The 8,808-nt window shown below is 46.5% G+C and overlaps 1 non-coding gene across 1 annotated transcript; it reads right to left on the bottom strand.

Annotated features, from left to right (window-relative positions):
- Positions 1-4,008: 4,008 nt before the first annotated feature.
- LOC115522669 lies at positions 4,009-4,172 on the bottom strand. Its single transcript, XR_003971555.1, has one exon. It is a non-coding gene; the product is annotated as a U1 spliceosomal RNA (small nuclear RNA).
- Positions 4,173-8,808: the final 4,636 nt, after the last annotated feature.

Below are 8,808 nucleotides of genomic sequence, written 5' to 3'. Positions count from 1 at the left end.
GGCGCCTGGCTGGCTTAGTCCATAGAGCATGCGACTCTTGGTCTCAGGGTCTTGAGATCAAGCCCCACCTCGGGCATGAAACAAACAAACAAACAGAAGAAGATAAGCATTCATCCTTATCCCACCACCTGGAATTAACTACTTCTAACATCTTTACATATTTTTCTTCAAATCTATTTTTAAGTTGTTCTAGATTTTTTGCAAAAGCTATACATGGTAAAATTACACAAATGGTAAAATGCAAATGATGTACAAAATACGTATATGTAAAATTTTGAAACAGCTTAAAATAAAAAATAATTTTGTATGCATTAGGTAATTACTAATGGAGCCATATTTGATAAATCTATAGGGAGGATGTATTTACAAATATTCTTTTATAAAAAACTGAGCTCTTATAGAGCCTATTTTTATTTGAAAGTATTGAGTTTAATAGGGCATGAATTTCACGGAAGAAAAAGATACAAAACAAATATGGAGGGATTGTTCACTACATGAGTGATAGTTTTCTAAAAGAACTTTCCAAGGCTAATACTAATTAATTGCACTTCAGACACTAAAATTGGAATGATTTGTTTTTAAAACCAAAAGTCTTAAGGTGTAATTTGTAAATAATACAATGGATCCATTTCAAGTTTGATGAGTTTTGACAAGTTGGATGCACCCAGGCAACCACTACCCTGTTCAAGAGCAAAGAACATTTCTATTGCTCCAAAATGTCTTCTTGTGCCCGTTTGCAGCCAATCCCCCACACCACCTCCTGTCCCAGGCAATCAATGATCTAGTTTTGTCACTATGGCTTAGTTTTGCCTGTTCTAGACACTGACACGGATGGAACCACAGAGTATGTGTGGGAGGCCGGGCCCCGGTGCCAGGCTGAGACCGGGTCGAGCAACGGTTCCCTGTTGACTCAGCCAACCCGGTGGTTCCCCCTCCCATTCCCCCACTTTCAAGGGCATACGAAAGCCTTGTCAAGGCTGAGAAAGTTAATTCCTGAAGCCTGTGGTCTGCGGGTGTTGGCAGTAACGTTACCTCCCCTTTTTCTACCCCGAGTCAAATAGAAACAAACATGGGAACTGTGTTTTGCTAGCAATCTATCAACAAGGTCTTGTGACCCGTTCAGAAAGTTCACAAGGTACACAGAACTAAATGTTTTGGCTGGCAGTGGTCATGTGAAACCTGTTTATTCTTAGAATGACCTGATCCATAAGAGTCTTATATTATAAAAGATTGTGTACAGCAACAATAAAGCCGTCACTTGGGCCATCAGCCCATGGGACCCTCCTGTTCCCAAACTGTCTTCTCTTCTCTCTTTTTTTCTTACATTCCCCTACCCTCAGGCCCCTGATCTCGGTGTTTGTTGCGCCGGTCGCAACAAGTATGTATTCTTTTTATCACTCAGCATGCTGTTTTTGAGGTTCATCTTTATTGTTGCCACATATCAGGAATCTGTTCCATTCCATTGAAGAGTAGTATATTTTTGAATGAATAGACCACAGTTATAGCCACTCATCTTTTTTTCCAAAAATTCTTTTAACATTTATTTCTTTTTGAGAGAGAGAGACTGAGTGCAAGCAGGGAAGGGGCCGAGACAGAGGGAGACGCCGAATGTTCCGATTCGGAAGAACATCCATTCTGCTCATCTGCTCTGCTCAGAGCCGGATGTGGGGGGCTTGAACTTAGGAACTGCGAGATCATGACCTGAGCCAAAGTCAGACACTTAACTGACTGAGCCACCCAGGCACCCCCCCCCCCCCATCCATTCAGCTCTTGATGGGCATTTGATATGTTTCCAGTTTGGGGGACTGCTATAAACAAAGTTGCTATAAACAAGTCCCTTGGTGGGCACGTGTTCTATAAATTCCATTTAAATTTTTTAATTTTTAATACTAATTTATTTCGTGAATGGATGTTACACTCACAAATACAAGATTCACTCAAATGTTACAAAAAGTGTGAAGCAGAAGTCTATACACTTTACACTTCGTAATTAAGGGTTAAAAAGCTTATCTTGGGTAGTTTCCTATTAGGACGTATTTACTATAAACCGTACACTACGCTAGGTGTGCTGTTAGGTTATCTCACGTAATCTATGCAATAATTTCTCTATGAGTTGCTTAATATTATTATTTTCATATTATTCTTGCAAAATTGGCCTAGCAATAGAAGGGGTTGGTTGAATGTCAAACAAAAGGCAAGTGGTGGAGCCAGGACTGGAAGGGAGGCCTCCCAGAGGTGGTGCTCCTCACCACAGACTGAACCTAACTTCGTAATAACCTCGGTGTTTGATAGGCTTGGCAACCAGTATCCAAGCACTGGTATCGGTCATTGCTGTCTGCTCAGAAACTCCTCCGTCAGGGAGCATAACAGTGCTGACAATGGAGACGGGGGAAACCTGTTAAACACTCTAGAAACCCAAGTTTTCTCATCAGTAAGGCACTGCAAGTTGACTTCAGTCTTGGTTCAGATATTTTGTATTTGTTTATCCCACCGTGGAGAGAAATTCAGGGCTCTTCATCAAACTAGGTCAGTCTGCAGGACCTACGACTTCTACTTTCAGTGTCCTCAATACTCCAGACGCATTCCAGTGTACTTTTTTAGTCTTCTTTGGACCTGCCCTTGTTTGTATACAACCCCTTCCCCAACTCTACTCCCTACCTCCAACTCAACTCCTGCTCCTAGTCTCTCCAGTGGTCTCAGCAGCTTCTGAATGTTGTTCCTGAGGTAGCCACCAGGGAGGCTTGATGGTTCTTCCCGCCATGGCCCTGCCGTTTGCTTTTGGTCAAGTAGTTTCTATTTGCCAGGACAACTGTGGATCAGAAGTGAGCAAGTTAAGAAGACATCCTGGGAATTGGCAAAATGTGCACGACTGTCAACACTGGACCTGGTTGGTTTTCTTATAAACCGGAGTTGGATATACCACCGCAACTGCATTTTCAGACAGGGAACATCTAAAATTACTTGAGAGCTTAAAAAAAAAAAAAAAAAAAAAAAGTTACTTGCAATTGTTGCTGCCCTCTTATTAAGGAAGCTTCCTAATTTGCCACACTACTGAAGAGTGTCAGGTGCAAACTGGAGGCTGAGAGAGAGCTAGTGTTTTCGTGTCTATAAAAGGTATCAAGAAAGAGCCTGAGAGAAGAGATGGAAGGAAGGGAAAACCAAAGCCAGAAATAGAAAAAGCTGCTTTGGGGTGGGAAGGATGAGTGGGTGGTGTCTTTGGAATTGGCTAGTAACGGCTTTAGTATATGTGCTGCCGAAGCGAGCACTGCTAGTAACGGCTTTAAGGCGTAAAAAGCAAGACAGACACCAAACAGGGAAACTAACGCTTAAAAAATGAAGTCTTAGGCAAGGTTAGGTATTTAAAGAGTAGGACGCGGCAAGGCAGCCTAGTTGCAGCCTCTCACAAGAGGAGAAACTGGTCACCTTTGACTCCCAAGACTCTCTAGTGTAGGTTTCTGGTTGGATCACAAGGCTTCCGGCCAAGATTCAGGTCTGACTGCGGTTCTGATTTGCAGGGAATATAACATGTGTAAAATTCAGAGCTGCTTCCTCGCGTAAGCCCAAACATGTTACGAACGGAAACGAATCTGGATCACGGTACAGGCAGTTTCTCCCTAGCTTTTGGAAGTGTGTGCACCATGGCCTTAGCCTACCCAGCACGAACCACCCACAAAGAGTTCCTTTAAGCCTGTACACTAAAGAAAGCACCTACGAAAAAACACACCCGTTCATGCGAACTGCGTGCACTACGGTGTCCTCACACGTGTTATATTCATAACAAACCCACGTTTGGCCTGAATATACACGCAGGACTACAGAACTTCCATGCCCAAAAACACCAATACGGAAACCCACAAGGTGAAACAAAGGCAAAACTCAAAAAGGTAAGAAGTTTTCAAAGGGCCGTGGCAACGCATAGAACCGGATGGAACAAAACCAGCTTGGTTAAACCAAGACACCACCACGCAGAATAGCACCTTCTCTTCTGTCTTTACCACGACGAAGGTTCAGGGGAGAGCGCGAACGCAGTCCCCCACTACCACAAATTATGCAGTCGAGTTTCCCACATTTGGGGAAATCGCAGGGGTCAGCACATCCCGAGTGCAATGGATAGGCCTCGCCCTGGGAAAACCACCTTCCTGATCATGGTATCTCCCCTGCCAGGTAAGTATGACTTCCGCCTCCTCCGCCCCACTACACCCTCTCACACCTGACACTCTCTACACACGGTCACTTCCGTCCGCACACCCCCGAGCCTCCCTAAGACTTTGCCACACGCAGCACACGCACTTGCAACCAACAGTCCTGGAATGGCTCCCACAGCACGCGAGATCATACGCTATTTAAGCGGTAGTTACCGAAACAACAGCCCCTGCGCTCCCCTATTTACATAGCACACGCCCTATCCGTGACGTCACGGGAACGCGCCTTCCCTCCAGCCCATGCCTCGCCCTTGCCCCCTCCTCAATATAGCCAGCCAACCCTCAGGAGGGGGAAATTGGCTTGTCCCTCTTTTCCTCCAAGTGCCCGCCTGCTGGGGCAGAGGGTGTGAGTTCTGAACCTCCGGCCGGCGGGGAACCTGTCTGGGAGGCTGCTGGCGCCTGTGTACCTTTCTTTAAATAAATAAGGCCTTTTGCAGCGCCTGAGTGGCTCAGTCCCCTTAGGGTCTGATTCTTGGTTTGGGTTCTCTCGCTTCGTCTCTCTCTGCCCCTCCCCTACTCACAAGCGCACATGTGTGCGCGCTCGCGCTCTCTCGCGCTCTCTCTCTCTCAAAGTAAATAAACATTAAAAAAAATTACCTTTCAATGTGTAGAGCGCCACATTTAGGACTACAAAGGAAAGGGTTCCTTTCAAGTTCGGTGAGTTACCTCTGCGATGCATTTCAAAAAATTTTTGAAGCTATCCGGTATCGAAAGAAACTGAATTTATGAAACTAGACACAACAGCCAGGTGACTGCAAACCAACCCTTCTGTTTTTAACCCCTATTGGTGTTCCAGGCTGGAAACCCAGCTTCAAGGCTATGTGAACGTTAAAAGTAGATTCTATTCTGTTGCTCAAATCACAAAACATTTACTGAAAAGTTCTCCTCTGGAAACGGTAAAGCAAGGGCTCTGTGGCCACTGAGGCCACTGAAGGACATGGCAACAGGGATTAGGTGACAGTGTCGCAACTGAATGTGAATCAAGTTTGATCCAGACCCCATTCCCTGAATCCTGGCAGCCAGACGCGCTGTCCAGGTGCGAGTGAAGAAATACTTTCCGGAGAACCTGACCAGCCTTGTAACAGAAACACCATGTCCGACTCCATATTGCTTCTATTTCCCTTGCTGCTGCATCTTACAGCTTAGAATTATCTGCTTGCTTAGCTCTACACTGGGCATGTGACAGCTAAGATTTGCAAAATCTGCTTTGCACCTGAAATCTACCTCACCTGAGGAGACGAGGAAGTAGGTACAGAAAGGACTATGCTCTGTTTTAAGATGTACAGGATCGACATGACCAGATTCCTGTACACAGAGATCAACTGACCAAGGACAAAAAACCTACACGGCCTCCCTCAGATGTCTGCAGATGTCAGCCACCTTTTGACTGCAGCCCCCTCCCACTTCCCCCTTTTGCCAACATAAAAGAAACATGGATTTCATGCCAAGAGGAGATGGTTCTTTGGGAGAATAGTCCACCATTTCCTCGGTTTGCTGGATTTCTGAATAAAGTCGCTTTCTTTGTCCCCACATCTTGCCTCTCCATTTGCCTGTCACACAGGGAGCAGGAGGAGCTTGGACTCGCTAACAGCCTGAGAGGAAAGACGTGGCATCAGCCTGTAAGGGATTGCCTGGAGAGATTTGGCTTTAGATACTGCAGTCGGGGAAACAAACTTCAATATAAAACCGAGGGCAACTCCCAAAGACGGCAAGGAGAACCGTGGATTTACAGCCAAAGGAAAGAGTGAGGGAGTCAGTGACTGGAAAATTGCTACAAGGAACTTGTTTAGATATCAAGGATGGGGGGATTCTTGCTGGAACTGGGCTTGGAAGGCTGAGGACTAGGACTAACTGAGGGCCCCAGGAGCCTGACTTAAGTTAGTCAACGAGGGAGTCCTTGCCAACCCTACAGTGACGCTCCTGTTAAAAAGCAAAAGCCAAGCAAGAAGAGCAAAGGCTTATTTATTCAGGGCTTGCGTTTTTGCAGAGACTGAAATGAAAGGAAGGCAGAGGAGTGGGAGAACTTTACAGTAGAAAAATGGGAAGGCTTCAGGTGTGCCCTCATTGGAGGCCGTTGGCATGGGTAAGCTGTAGGCAGGTATTAACCTTAAAAAGAAAAGTTATTTTCCCAGCAAAAATGGGCTTATTTGGGAACAGCAGAGAAATGCAATCCAGGACATTCATGCTATGGCAGAGCCACAGGCAAGCTGAATAAACAAAGGAGGGGAATATCACTAGATGGAGGAGAAGGAGGCAGTTGAGAGAGGCTGTTTTGAAGTAAAGTCCATCGGAGAAAAGCAAGAGTTCAGGGTGATGACTGTTTCTCATTGGCTCCCTCGGCGGGGAGGGAGGGGGGAGGGGGGGTGGTCGTCAATTTCTTGTAGGAGATGCAATAAACATTCTTCTTCCTATTGGGGCCTGTCATTGATGACTCTTTCCCGTTGAGAATTCTTCTGTTGGGGTCTACAATTGGCAATTCTTCCTGTAATTCATGTTGAGTGGTATAGCTCCCCCTTCTGGCCTCCCAACTCCATTCTAGTGAGGTTTCCCATTCTTAATTTTCACACTGGCTGACTAGAATTTAGAGGTATCCTGTGAGGTTGGTGGGGGTGCATACCTGGCTTTCTCTGGTTGGTCCTAAGTTGGAAGCAGGAACAAACACGAGAGAAATTATCAATTACCAAGTCCTGGCATTGTGGATGGGTATACTGGCATGCTCAGACTGTTCTAACAGAACACCACAGACTGCCTTAAACAACAGCAATTTATTTCTCACAGTTCTGGAGGGTGGGAAGTCCAAGATCCAGGTGCCATCAGGGTAGGTTTCAAATCCGGCCAAATATGCTACCCCCAAATAGGCCACTTTGGCTTAAGGATTATTTTCAGCGAAGGGCATGCTTGAAAAATAGATGCAAGAGTGCTCTGACCTCCTTTCCTCTTCCTAAGAGCAGAAGATAAAATTGCCATGGGAAAGATGCCCTCCCTATACCAGGAGGAGAGAAAGGTTCTTGTCACCAGATTTAGGAAGTCGAGGCTGAGAGAAATCTATACAAACAGACCTTGTTAAAATAACCCTGATCTGTCTTTTGCCTCCTCGTATATCTTGGTTCCTTTTCATAATTACTACTCTTTGCCGCACCTAGTACATGACCACTTAGGTCTAAGTACTTTTTGGGTCTTTCTTCTTCCTTGAAAGCTCCCATGTGCATGGGAAGGATGTCTATGTTCTTCTCCTGCTAATCTGTTTTATGTCAACTTAATGCTGAGGCCCAGCCTGAGGCCTTAAGAGGGTAGGGGAAAGAGTTTAGCCTCCCCTACAGCTTCCTTCCGAGGCCTCTTGTCATGGCTTATAGGCAGCCCCCTCTTGCCATGTGCTCACAGGACCTCTGCTAAGAAGAGGCGGAGGGGAGGGTGTTGAGGAAAACATATCTTGAGTTTTCACTGCCCCAGAGGTGTTAATCCAGGTGTAGCAGGTGGTGCTGGCCACAGCACAGACACCTCTTTGCTCCGCTAAAAAATAATCAAGAGCTATTTATTATCAAGAACCATTTTGGGGGTGGCTGGGTGGCCCAGTGGCTCAGTCGGTTGAGCGTCCCACTTCGGCTCAGGTCATGACCTTGCGGTCCGGGGGTTCGAGCCCCACGTCGAGCCCCGCGTCTGGCTCTGTGCTGACAGCTCGGAGCCTGGAGCCTGCTTCAGATTCTGGCTCTCCCCCTCTCTCTGTCCCTCCCCCACTCACGCTCTGTCTCTCTCAAAAATAAATAAACATTAATTTTTTTTTTTTTTTTTTTTAAAAACAACTTTGGCCAGAGAGTCTAAGGATCTTTGCTGGGCAATTACTGCTTTAGCAGATTCTGCAATAACTTTAAGAATTAAGAAGTTCCTGATCATAGATAGCCTCATTTATTTTTATCCCTTGTCAGGGAGCAGGGATCTGCCAGTAAGAGTGAATCCTGACTCATGAAAGCCTCCTGGTAGGTCCTCTCTAACTCACAATGTAAACAGGGATTCGGCCAATGAGATGGCTCATTTTGCTTGTGACAAGCTAGGGGCAGAATGAGATTTTGTCCTAGGCTTAAATAAAAGGTTTTTCTAAGTTCCAGAGGTTCCCTCCCCCTCCCCCCCGTTAGCAATGGTCTGGGGGATAAAGATGAAGGTGTTATCTTTCCAGGCCAATGCCAGAGGAAAGGAAAGGAAAGGAAAGGAAAGGAAAGGAAAGGAAAGGAAAGGAAAAAGTCAAGGAAAAAGGAAAGTAAATGCAAGGAAAAAGAACAACAAATTCCCTTACCCTTCCACCTCCCTTCCCACGTCCCTTCCCCCTTCCCTTCCCCTTCCTTCCTTCCCCTTCCCTCCCCTGCCTCCCTTCCCTGCCCCCTGCCCTTCCCCCTTCCCTTCCCCTTCCCTTCCCCCTTCCCTTCCCCCTTCCCTCCCCCATTCCCTTCCCCCTTCCCTTCCCCCTTCCCTTCCCCCTTCCCTTTCACCTTCCCTTCCCCCTTCCCCCTTCCCTTCCCCCTTCCCTTCCCCCTTCCCCCTCCCCTTCCCTTCCCCCCTCCCCCCCCCCTTCCCTTCCCCCCTTCCCTTCCCCCTTCCCTTCCCTTCCCTTCCT

The sequence above is a fragment of the Lynx canadensis genome, chromosome C1, assembly GCF_007474595.2.
Source record: "Lynx canadensis isolate LIC74 chromosome C1, mLynCan4.pri.v2, whole genome shotgun sequence".
Taxonomy (NCBI): domain Eukaryota; kingdom Metazoa; phylum Chordata; class Mammalia; order Carnivora; family Felidae; genus Lynx; species Lynx canadensis.
Note: the sequence above shows the minus strand (reverse complement) of the source record. Positions and strands in the feature narration are given on the sequence as shown.